The sequence below is a fragment of the Python bivittatus genome, unplaced genomic scaffold (genome assembly GCF_059951505.1).
Source record: "Python bivittatus isolate LINGU-HERP-01145 unplaced genomic scaffold, Pbiv_v1 ctg000080_np1212, whole genome shotgun sequence".
In the NCBI taxonomy this organism is placed as follows: domain Eukaryota; kingdom Metazoa; phylum Chordata; class Lepidosauria; order Squamata; family Pythonidae; genus Python; species Python bivittatus.
In genome coordinates this window covers 43,649,565-43,662,782 of record NW_028277035.1, presented here as the reverse complement: position 1 = coordinate 43,662,782, position 13,218 = coordinate 43,649,565, and the positions used below count along the sequence as shown (strand labels likewise).

General features: G+C 42.7%; 1 protein-coding gene across 8 annotated transcripts in view; it reads left to right on the top strand.

Moving 5' to 3' along the window:
* UIMC1 (ubiquitin interaction motif containing 1) overlaps positions 1-13,218 on the top strand; it is a 78,829-nt gene that overhangs the window by 22,552 nt on the left and 43,059 nt on the right. The gene's annotated exons all lie outside the window — the stretch shown is intronic.

The following is a 13,218-nucleotide window of genomic DNA, read 5'->3' as shown; positions in this document are numbered from 1 at the left end:
TGGCATGCATTACTGAAACCTGGCTGGGACAGGAGGGGGCCTTTCTGCTCTCTGAGATCTGCCCAGCTGGGTTCTGGGTGTGGCAGCAGCCATGACCCCAGGTAGGAGTGATGGGGTGGTGGTGGTCATCTGAGATTCATGGGAGGCATCCAGGGGCACTGCTCTTCAGATTGCTGAGTGCGAGATCCTATTTATTAAGTTGGGCACTAAGAGGGATCAGTTGGGACTGTTGCTGTTGTACCAGTCTCCCTGCTGCACAGCAACCTCCCTGCCTGAGTTTCTTGACTCCGTGGCTGGGTTGGTGGTAGAGTTCCCCAGGCTTATGTTCTTGGGAGAATTCAACTTGCCTTCTCTGGGCGGGGGTCTGAGGAGTTCATGGCTACCATGACAGCCATGGGCCTGTCCCAAGTGATCCAGGGCCTGATGAATAATAGTGGTCATATGCCTGACTTGTTTTTTCTGTCAGAGCAGTGGCAGGGTGTTCTGGAATGGGGGAGATACTGGTTTCTCCCCTGTCATGGTCAGATCACTCCCTGGTGAGCCTCCAGTTCTCTGGCATCATCCCCCTCTGCAGGAAGGCTAGGCCTATCAGATTGGCCTGCCCCAGGCGACTGATGGACCCGATTGGGTTTCAGAGGGAGCTTGGGATTGTTCCAGAAAGTCTGCTACATGGTCCGACCAAAGCCATGGTGGCTGCATGGAATGGGAGAGCGGCTGTGGCTTTGGACTGGATCACGCCTGAGTGGCTTCTCTGTACCCATGGTTCCCAGAACTCTCTGTGGTATACAGAAGAGCTGAGGGAACTAAAGAGGGTTAAGAGATGCCTAGAGTGCCACTGGTGAACAACGAGGAGCAAAGATGATCGAACTCAAACTAGAGCTGCTATTAGAGCCTACCTTGTGACAGTAAGGGCAACGAAATTTAATTATTTCTCCGCCCTTATTGCATCCATAGATAGCTGCCTAGCAGCCCTATTTCAGGTGACTCAGTCCCTCCTTGGAGGGAGTAATACTGGGATTCACCTGCAGGGTTGCTGTGAGGAATATGCTGCGCATCTAGCAGATAAAGTCACTCGTATCTGCTCTATGTTGGACTCCGGTTTTAGGGCAGAACCAGCGGAGGGTACGGGGGCTAAGTCCTGCACGGTTATCTGGGGGGAGTGCGATCCCGTTGCACCTGAGGAAGTGGACAGGGTTCTTGCAGCTGCTAGTCTGGCTACTTCTGTGTTAGATTCATGCCCCTCCTGGCTGGTTAAGGCTGCCTGGGAGGGGATGATTGGGTCTGGGCGGTGGTTAATTCTTCCTTGAGGAAGGGGGTGGTTCCGCTGGCTCTTAAGGAGGGGGTGGTGTGCCCTCTTCTCAAGGGGCCATTGCTCGACCCAACCAGTCTGCTCCTCCATCTTCCTACCACCATCCCCTCAACCACCACAAATTTGCATGTGCTCCTTATTGCAGTAATGATTCAGCGGTAAGGAACTAGCTATCCACATGGCATATCCCATTGACTGGCCTGCCCACTGGTCTCCCCAGGGATTTCAGATTTTATCTACCAAATGGATTGAGAGAGAGAATAGGGGGCGAGGAAGAGGTGGCTGGAAGTATAATTACTTATTATGTGTGACAATGAAATATTTTAAAGAAGTGAGGCAGCTTGAGGTTTCAGTTCAAAGGAAAATATGTTTTAATGATACCAAACTATGAAGAGAAAGAAAAGACCTTATTAAAAATCAGATATTTTGAATTAGGAAAAGTAATTATTCAGGAACTGACAACAACATTGTCTGGAGTTTGATGATTATTTGAGACCTACCACATCAATTGCAATTTACACAGTTTTGTATATAAACATAAAAGTTACCATATATAAAGGAAGCATAACACTTCATTGTTATTGATTGTTCCTCGGCTTTACAGTGGATCTGTTAGTAATTAAATTGTCTCTAAATTTAAATTTAGGCCATTTAAATTTAATCTTAACCAGATGTAAACTTAACCTTTAAGAATAAACATCACTATCATACCTAAAAAGTGAAAAAGTGTCCAGTATTGAAGTACTGAGTACTTCACATCTTCCGTTACAAAACTCTTAACTTCTCTCAGTTTTGAAGATGAAGTTCAAACTTATAGTCCATTATGTGTTTACTTTTGTGTTTGAGCATATAAAAATGCTAATGTATTAGAAGGTGGCAATAATCTCCCAACTCAACTCCAAGCCTTTTCTAGTACATGTTACTTTTCAAATCTTTCTTTTCATTTCTCTCCCAAGTGTATTCTATGCAAAGTCTTGACTGGTATAGAATAGGCTTCCTGTCTTATGAAGACAGCATAGAAACATCTATTAGTATATTACCTTTTGAGTATATCCACACTACAGCATATTTTTAGATTATAGGTTGCTAGAACTATGCATTTTTTAAATGGAACAATAATCCAACTACAAATTTTCTTGTGTATGTTTGATTAAATTGATCTCAGGTGAATTTTTATATTGTTCTTCAGTATTTTATGATTGGGAAGTAAAGCTCTTGATTACTAGTTAGTTGGTATGTTAACATTCAAGGAATTAAACTAGTTGAAATCCATCTGAAATTGAAGGAAGGGTGCAGAATATAGATGAGAAAAAGAAATACATACTCACTTGAATGAAAATTAAGTACTGTGAAGGAAAGTGGGGGGGGTATGAAAAAATGTAGAGAAGATCTGTCTATATATCTAACAGTGGGATAGGAAAGATGAAGATGGGAACCTGAATTTCACATATGAATCTAAAAACCTTTCCACTAAATATTTGAAAATTACATATGCGTAAAATTTACATCTGTGTAAAACCTCGATCCCTTAAGATTGAATAGTTCTGTATTTCCTACTTTGCTTTTGGCAATAAGATGTTATCAGGATTACTGTTGTGAGCCCTGTAATTGTAACATGCAGCCTATATTATTTTGCTAATGAAGGTATGTAGTGAAATATATGGAATACTTTAACATGATCAAGGCTCATTATATAAACTTTACTGGTTGCCTAATCTTATTAATTTCTCTGTTAAACAAATGGTACTTTGTTGCCATTTGTGTGTGTGTGTGTGTTGTGACAAATCCTTATAGACTTTTTTCCAGCAACTTTTATCACAGAGATCACAAATAGACAGTTTATGCTATTAGCTGTAGTAACTTGACAGGTTTTTTTTTTTTTTTTGCCATCATACATAATTTGCAATTAGTCCACTTTTCCTGTCAAACACATTAACCTTGATCTCTGATTCATTAATTTTTTTCAGATCCATACTCTTGCGTAGATGAGCCAGTTTGGTGTAGTGGTTAAGGCACCAGGCTAGAATCCAGGAGACCGTGAGTTGTAGTCCTGCCTTAGGCCTGAAGCCAGCTGGGTAACTTTGGGCCAGTCACTCTCTCTCAGCCCTAGGAAGGAGGCAATAGCAAACCACTTCCAAAATCTTGCCAAGAAAACTGCCTGATTTGTCCAGGCAGTCACCAGGCGTTAATATTGACTCAAAGGAACAAAAAAAAAAAAGCTCTTGCATTATACAGTACAGTGGAACCTTGGGTTACAAACGCTTCTGTTAACGAACTTTTCGGGTTACAACCAGCTCTGGCCGCAAAATTTTGCTTCGGTTCGCGAACTCCGCCTCGGGGTACGAACAGGATACGTGGCCATTTTCCCTCCCGTGACACAGTCCGCGGCCATTTTTCTGCCCCTGACACGTGGTCCGCGGCCATTTTCCCCCGACACGTGGTCCGCAGCCATTTTACCACCCCTGACACGTGGTCCGCGGCCATTTTCTGCCTCTGACACATGGTCCGTGGCCATTTTTCCGCCCCGACACGTGGTCCGTGGCCATTTTCCACCCCTGACACGTGGTCCGCGGCCATTTTCTGCCCCTGACACGTGGTCCGCGGCCATTTTTCCGCCCCTGACACATGGTCCACGGCCATTTTTCCGCCCCTGACACGTGGTCCACGGCCATTTTTCCGCCCCTGACACGTGGTCCACGGCCATTTTTCCGCCCCTGCCACGTGGTCCACGGCCATTTTTCCGCCCCTGCCACGTGGTCCACGGCCATTTTTCCGCCCCTGCCACGTGGTCCATGGCCATTTCCCCGCCCCTGACACGTGGTCCACGGCCATTTTTCCGCCCCTGACACGTGGTCCACGGCCATTTTCTGCCTCTGACACATGGTCAGTGGCCATTTTTCCACCCCTGACACGTGGTCCGTGGCCATTTTCCCCTGACACGTGGTCCACGGCCATTTTTCCGCCCCTGACACGTGGTCCACGGCCATTTTTCCGCCCCTGCCACGTGGTCCATGGCCATTTCCCCGCCCCTGACACGTGGTCCACGGCCATTTTTCCGCCCCTGACACGTGGTCCACGGCCATTTTCTGCCTCTGACACATGGTCAGTGGCCATTTTTCCGCCCCTGACACGTGGTCCGCGGCCATTTTCCCCTGACACGTGGTCCACGGCCATTTTTCTGCCCCTGACGTGGTCCGCTGCCATTTTCCCGCCCCTGACACGTGGTCCACGGCCATTTTCTGCCTCTGACACATGGTCAGTGGCCATTTTTCCGCCCCTGACACGTGGTCCACGGCCATTTTCTGCCTCTGACACATGGTCAGTGGCCATTTTTCCGCCCCTGACACGTGGTCCGCGGCCATTTTCTGCCTCTGACACATGGTCAGTGGCCATTTTTCCGCCCCTGACACGTGGTCCACGGCCATTTTCTGCCTCTGACACATGGTCAGTGGCCATTTTTCCGCCCCTGACACGTGGTCCACGGCCATTTTCTGCCTCTGACACATGGTCAGTGGCCATTTTTCTGCCCCTGACACGTGGTCCGCGGCCATTTTCCCGCCCCTGATACGTGGTCCGCTGCCATTTTTCCGCCCCTGATACGTGGTCCGCGGCCATTTTCTGCCCCTGACACGTGGTCCGCGGCCATTTTTCCGCCCCTGACACATGGTCCACGGCCATTTTTCCGCCCCTGACACGTGGTCCACGGCCATTTTTCCGCCCCTGACACGTGGTCCATGGCCATTTCCCACCCCTGACACGTGGTCCACGGCCATTTCCCACCCCTGACACGTGGTCCACGGCCATTTTTCCGCCCCTGACACGTGGTCCACGGCCATTTTCTGCCTCTGACACATGGTCAGTGGCCATTTTTCCGCCCCTGACACGTGGTCCGCGGCCATTTTCCCCTGACACGTGGTCCACGGCCATTTTTCCGCCCCTGACGTGGTCCGCTGCCATTTTCCCGCCCCTGACACGTGGTCCGCGGCCATTTTCTGCCCCTGACACGTGGTCCGCGGCCATTTTTCCGCCCCTGACACGTGGTCCGCGGCCATTTTTCCACCCCTGACACGTGGTCCACGGCCATTTTTACGCCCTTGACACGTGGTCCACGGCCATTTTTCTGCCCCTGACACATGGTCCGCGGCCATTTTCTGCCCCTGACACATGGTTGTAGGGAGGGGGACTCTCCCTCCAAGCAATAGCCGCCTCCCTGTCCTCCACGCCAGAACGGATTAACGGTAATTACATTGAACCTTATGGGGAAATTTCCTTCGGGTTGCGACCAATTCGGGTTGCAACCAGAGTCACGGAACGAATTAAGTTCGTAAACCGAGGTTCCACTGTATTTCTAACATGAGACTTCTCACCCAGCAACAAACATTAGCATATGTACATTTACATTCCTAACCAACACATTTTTACCATCATTATGAGCAATCCTTATACATTTTCTATAAACAACCAAGGGGGCATCACAGATTCTTGTTTTACTCCAGTATTTATTCCACTGCTGAATCATTTGCTAAGCATTCCATTTATTCACATACATGCTTACGTCTGTGATATACTGCACTTATCATATTCAGCAATCAAACTTCAACTCCATACTTGTGCAAAATATTCCATAATTTAAACCTATTCCATTTATTGTATGCTTTCTCTAAATCAACAAAAGTGCAACAAATTTTCTTTTTTACACAGTCACAGTCTTCTCAATGATTTTTGCTTAACGAGCAAAAATTAGATCTGCACTCTCCCTGCCTGGCATAAAATCAAACTGCACTTCCCAAATTTTGCTCACTGTCACTTCTTGTTCCCTCTCATATAGCCATATAACAAAGGTAGTAGTAAGAACCAATGTAAAAACTAACTTGTTAAGTATACCTGGGAAGGTGTTTGACAGAATTCTGATTCTGTAGTTTTTGCCTTTGCTCTTGATACTGTTCCCTTTTTTTAACAGAGAAATGATAATAGCATCTTCCAATTGTCAGGCACAGATATGGCATTCACACAGTCATTGAATGAGTTACACAGCCATTTCATAATAATGGTAAAAAGATTAGTGCTTGCATTAAATATAGAATGGTTTAAGAAAAAAATTCTCTGTCCTTGGATAAAGTTTATGTTTATAGTCATTAATTAAATTGTAATCCTTTTATAGAGAAAGCAACATAGTTTATATTGTGATATTTTAAAAGGTTTAATCCAGAGAAAACAGGAAGGCTGTATCCAGAATTCTTACTATCAGCAGAGCTATATAATGTGCAGATCAAATTGAAGATAGCTGTTAGTTTTCCTTGTAAGTTTCACATTAGAAATGACCTAATGTAGCGGTCTTAGTGATATTTAATTGATTAAGATTATTTTTGGATTGGTGGTCTTATTAAAAAAGGTAGTTGGTTGAATAGTCCTTTGTGTAGGTGATATTCTCATAAATGGATGAACATTATTAAAGGTTTAGGTCAGATTAGAGCAGCCCCACTGCCTTTATTAATTTCTTTCCCTTTACATTTAGTGCAAGTGTCTCAAGACTGTTCTTGACAGCCTAGATATAGGGTACTTCTGGATTAAGGAGTTTGCTTCCTTTGGAAATGAAAGCTTCCCATGCGTGTATCTGAGACGTAATTAACCAGTATCTTTCATTTTCAGATTCTTTTAAATAAAAATATTTTTAAAAATCACAGTTAATAAAAACAGCATGTATATGTTGAGCCCATGAAGATGAATTGAATTTAGCTCTCTGCACTGATAATTTTCTGGCAGAGCAAATCATACATAGTTTCCATTGAAACTACCACCTTTTTGCAATTTATGTTCACTTACTTCTCTTACTGCAGGAGAGTTAATTGTTTTTGCCTGTTTTTTTTAATATTGCATTTTTTCAATACTTAAATACTAGTGTTTTTCCATGGAGAAAATGAATTTTCCTCCCACCTCAGCTAGTGCATATTTTACATTTGTGTATATGAGATACGTTTATATTGATAGTCATAGGTACCTTGGTGTAATATCATTTGTACAAAGCTTTTTCTCTGTCAATACGTGCCTTTTTTAGACTTTTGTTTTGAGGCTGTACATTTTTGTATGATACTGCTGGAGTGCATGTAGTCCTTATTTAAAGAAAGTGGGAAATACCAATAAGACAAAGCTTTTTCCTTTGGCAGTGAATTATGTACTTTTGCTCTGGACACTGGGATGCACACCTTTCCTTACAATTACCAAACAGAAGCAAGTAGCAGGGCTGCTTTCTGTAGATCTGGACTAAATCCCTTTGATAATGGAGAGTAGCTTTTGTGCTATTGGTTGCATCGTCATCAGTTTCCTGCAACCTAGTTCCTGCCATGCATATTTGACTACAGTTCTCAGCATACCGTGGTAGGATGGCCAGTGCTGGAAATTCTGAGAAGTTTTAGCGCAACACATTTAGAAAGCATCAGTTTGAGAAAGGCTTATTTATATTAATAGAAACATGATGCTAAGGGAAAAGTATGCATTTCTAGATCTATCTTCCTGAATAATCCATAATCTCAAAAAGTTTTTGATTACTTCAAGGCATTTTATACAACACTTTGAGTTTTGAAAGTGTTAAACTTTAAAGTTTTGTATAGAAGCATAGTGAAATAAATAAATATAGGACACTAAAGTAGTTAGAAAAATATGGTTTAACTTACCTTGTGTCACAGAATCCTGCATTTGTCCGGACTGGCAAAAAACATCAGGCAAATGATTGGGGAAGTAGTTGGCATGAGAAAGGGTAGTGTAGAAGAAGGAAGAAATATTTTCTAGACTTCTCAAAAATCTCTTTAGATGATGGTAAAGCCTTGGCTACTATCTTACATATGTTTCTAAATCTGTTCCCTTCTCATCTTTTCTGCTGAAGAGCAGTTCTGATTCTTCAACAAAAAACCAAAAAGCATAACTAGTTCAAGTTAATCTATTTTGTATAGATTTATTTTATTTATTTACAGGTTTGTGTGAATCAGTTACTCAAAGTAGAAGGTTTCCTTTGTGAAGAATATAAGCTGTTTATTATTTATTTGGAGTATATAGCACACTGCTGTCAAAGAGTTGGTAGAGATTTGAGCTGAAGTGTCATGGTTTTACCTCTTATTCCCAGCACCTTACCCTAAGGATGCAGTGGAAACTCTGAACCAGTACCTTGTTCAGGATGAAAATAAGTGCTCTTACTGGAGAATCATGGAATATTCTATTTTTTTCCTTTAAAAACTGGAATCTCTGGTTCACCAACCTAATCTGGTTAGCTAAACTGGCTTGCTTGGGCTGTGAGGCTTCAGTCCAGTTATTTTTTTTAAGGCCCTTCCCTCCCCCTAACAATGAGATATGAATTTGCTTAGTGCTTTGGCTGCCTTGGGTGGCTTTTCTTTAGGAAAGATAATACATAGTTGAAATGCTTTTCTCTGGGCATCAAGTGAGTCTGGAGAGGAATCTCCCAAGCTTGTGATAATGAAGGTAGAAAAATGCATCATACAAAGCCCCAGCCCACTGCAACCACTACATTTCTCTTCCCATCCTGGATCCCAGTAAAGAGTAACAGAAAATAGCTAGGGCGGTAACAAGGAGGAAAGGACAAGGGTTAGGATTACTTTTGTTTAACATCTTCATTATTGATCAGCATTTGCATACTAATGAAATCAACAGATGGTGAATTATGTGAAGCTGCAAGCACACATCATAGCTGAACATGCCAGAGGGCCCAGGAGCAATTTGAAAACATGAACAGAAAATTGCAGAATTAGATTTGGTCTCTAAAAATAATAAAACTTGTAGAAGTGGGGAAGATCAACATTGGCATAAGATGGAACTGCAAATAGGAAGAGGAAGGAAGGTTGGGAATGCTGCTGGAGCTCTGTTAAATTTCATGTGTGTCCGTTGTAATAAAGCCATCTGGGAGCAATGCTCTGTGTACGAGGGGAATGATTTGCCTTTCCCTATGCAACAATTGTAGAGTCCAAATTAATATGCTGCTTTTCTTTTTCAAAGTACTCTGCAGGATCTTTTGCAGTTTTAATAAGTCAGTGTAGAAATTCTCTCAGTTCCCATATAAACTCTCAAATTAAAATTAGTGGATAATTATTCCAGAATCCATTATTTGTGAGAATGTAGAATAATGCAGTTAGAAGGAACCTTGTGGATCATTTAGCCCCACCCACTACAAGCAGATCAGATCTTGAAGACAAAGTCAGCCTACCAATTTTCTTGCCCTGAGGCAAAGTAACTGATACTTTTTATTTTGTGCCTTCAAGTCAGTGTTGACTCCTGGTGACTGCCTGGACTAGTTCCTGCAGTTTTCTTGGCAAAGTTTTTTTGGAAGTGGTTGCCTTTGCCTCCTTCCTAGGGCTGAGAGAGAGTGACTGGCCCAAGGTCACCCAGCTGGTTTTTCAGGAGTAGAACTCGTGGTCTCCCAGTTTCTAAACTGATGCCTTGACCACTACACCAAACTGGCTCTCAACTGATACATAAAGGATTCAGAATATGTCCCTGTCCATATGCTTTGAACTTCTTATATAGGCCTTGGCATCTTCCTAAGCAGCTGATGTTAGTGCATAGAACTCTTCTTATTATTCAGTGTTTTCAAAGCAATTATAAGTTACTTTGGAGCTGAAGGAGAACTCAGAAATACTGTAATGTTATTAAAAAACGTATTTTTCATGGCAGTGCCACTGTCTGACAAGTACTTGGTTCAGCTTCATTTTATTTTACTAGTAGCATTTTCTCTGCTTATGTTCATTATTAAATGTCCAACTCCAATTGCATTCAGATCATTTAGAGTTACGTCTTCTGTTAGAAATCCAACCCAGCCTGATACCCCCCACAAATCTGATACCTGTTCTGTCAGCTTTTTCATTAACGATAGAAAAAAGCGTAGATTAGTTAATAGTATAAAATGTGTAGTTTTATGACCTAGAATCAAGGCAGAGTAGTCTTAAGTTTTCTATTATTTCAGGTACTGTAAGATTCTTTTGTTGCTTTTGTTGTTACACCTAATATGGCTACTGTCTCTAGTAATTCTTCACTGACATTTTTTAATTAAGCTAAAGCACAGGATTGACTGCTATGGAGCTCCAATTGCTCTCTCTTTTCTCATTTTTCTCAATTCATTATTATCTTCTGAGTGCAGTTCTTTTTAGCCACTTGTGAATGTTTAATCTGGTTCACATAATTCATGCTTGTTTAAGGAACATGATTTGGGATTGGATCAATAATCGGGTATCTGGAGGGCAGTCCCATGCACAGTAATAGGGCTTCCCTATTCCTGACTGAAGAAATGGAACACACTACATGTAGTTTTCTTGGTGTTGCTTTTACCTGAAGCTGGCATTGTCAGGGTATGGTAGTGAAGGGCAATCTGGTGCCCTGTTTTGAACTTCATCTCCCATCTGCCCCAGCTAACCTCACCAATGATAAGATTATAGGATTTACAAGCCAAAAGAGCTGGAGGGCACCAGATTGCCTGTCCCTAACATGTGTATCCCAGGTTTTGCAACCAGAGTACTGAGGATGTTGATTGACCAGAAGAAAGTACTTAGTCTGTTTGTTAGGGTATCTTCTAATATTTGACTTCAGTTTTCTCCAAATACTTGCTGCAATATCTGTTTTCATTTTGATTCCTTGGTTTGCTTTCTTATATATAATGAATGCTCCATTTAGACAGACCAAGTAGTTTTGGCATGCTCTTCACATAGGTTTCACATTTTAGTCTCTGTCAATATTCGTAGCTGTTTTAGTGTTTTTTTTTAAATGAAATCAATATTAAACAACTTCGCCTTCTCTATTGATATCTCTTTCTAAAGTGAGTAGCAGACTGAGGGTACAGTGGGGCAAAAAAGTATTTAGTCAGCCACCAATTGTGCAAGTTCTCCCACTTAAAAAGATGAGAGAGGCCTGTAATTTTCATCATAGGTATACCTCAACTATGAGAGACAAAATGAGAAAAAAAATCCAGAAAATCACATTGTCTGATTTTTAAAGAATTTATTTGCAAATCATGGTGGAAAATAAGTATTTGGTCACCTACAAACAAGCAAGATGTCTGGCTCTCACAGACCTGTAACTACTTCTTTCAGAGGCTCCTCTGTCCTCCACTCGTTACCTGTAGTAATGGCACCTGTTTGACCTTGTTATCAGTATAAAAGACACCTGTCCACAACCTCAAACAGTCACACTCCAAACTCCACTATGGCCAAGACCAAAGAGCTGTCAAAGGACACCAGAAACAAAATTGTAGACCTGCACCAGGCTGGGAAGACTGAATCTGCAATAGGCAAGCAGCTTGGTGTGAAGAAATCGACTGTGGGAGCAATAATTAGAAAATGGAAGACATACAAGACCACTGATAATCTCCCTCGATCTGGGGCTCCATGCAAGATCTCACCCCGTGGGGTCAAAATGATCACAGGAACAGTGAGCAAAAATCCCAGAACCACACGGGGGGACCTAGTGAATGACCTGCAGAGAGCTGGGACCAAAATAACAAAGGCTGCCATCAGTAACACACTACGCTGCCAGGGACTCAAATCCTGCAGTGCCAGACGTGTCCCCCTGCTTAAACCAATACATGTCTGGGCCCGTCTGAAGTTTGCTAGAGAGCATTTGGATGATCCAGAAGAGGATTGGGAGAATGTCATATGGTCAGATGAAACCAAAGTAGAACGTTTTGGTCTAAACTCAACTCGTTGTGTTTGGAGGAGAGAGAATGCTGAGTTGCATCCAAAGAACACCATACCTACTGTGAAGCATGGGGGTGGAAACATCATGCTTTGGGGCTGTTTTCCTGCAAAGGGACCAGGACGACTGATCCGTGTAAAGGAAAGAATTAATGGGGCCATGTATCGTGAGATTTTGAGTGAACACCTCCTTCCATCAGCAAGGGCATTGAAGATGAAACATGGCTGGGTCTTTCAGCATGACAATGATCCCAAACACACCGCCTGGGGCAACGAAGGAGTGGCTTCATAAGAAGCATTTCAAGGTCCTGGAGTGGCCTAGCCAGTCTCCAGATCTCAACCCCATGGAAAACCTTTGGAGGGAGTTGAAAGTCCGTGTTGCCCAGCAACAGCCCCAAAACATCACTGCTCTAGAGGAGATCTGCATGGAGGAATGGGCCAAAATACCAGCAACAGTGTGTGAAAACCTTGTGAAGACTTACAGAAAACGTTTGACCTCTGTCATTGCCAACAAAGGATATATAACAAAGTATTGAGATGAACTTTTGATATTGACCAAATACTTATTTTCCATGATGATTTGCAAATAAATTCTTTAAAAATCAGACAATGTGATTTTCTGGATTTTTTCCCCCATTTTGTCTCTCATAGTTGAGGTATACCTATGATGAAAATTACAGGCCTCTCTCATCTTTTTAAGTGGGAGAACTTGCACAATTGGTGGCTGACTAAATACTTTTTTGCCCCACTGTATCTTGCTTTGCTTATAATGTTAAGGGTGTTTCAGGTATTTTGTTAGTTACAATTCATTCTGTGCCTTTGCTTTCCTAACTTTTGGGCAGGGACATGCTTATGCTGGACCTTTTGACTTCATTTTAGCAATCTCCCTGCTTTTCCTCCTTTGGTCAATTTCCATTTTCGGCTCTCCTGTCTTAAAAAGAGTCCTGCGTAGCTGTGCTTATCTTGTTCACTATCTTCTGATCTTTCCTGGCATGGATATGGTCTGCAGTTGTGCCTCCATTGTTATACACTGTAGAATTGAACTGTCCCTGATTACTGCTCATTATACTGTTGGCTCTTTAAAATATGCTTAGATGACAATTTCAAGAGGTTGTAGTGTGATCACCATTTTGAAGGATGTGACCCCCCCCCCCACTCCGAGGGAAGCAAATGGAGTTAGTAGACTGAATTTTGATACGTAGCAAAGTGGCTTTTTTCACAGCT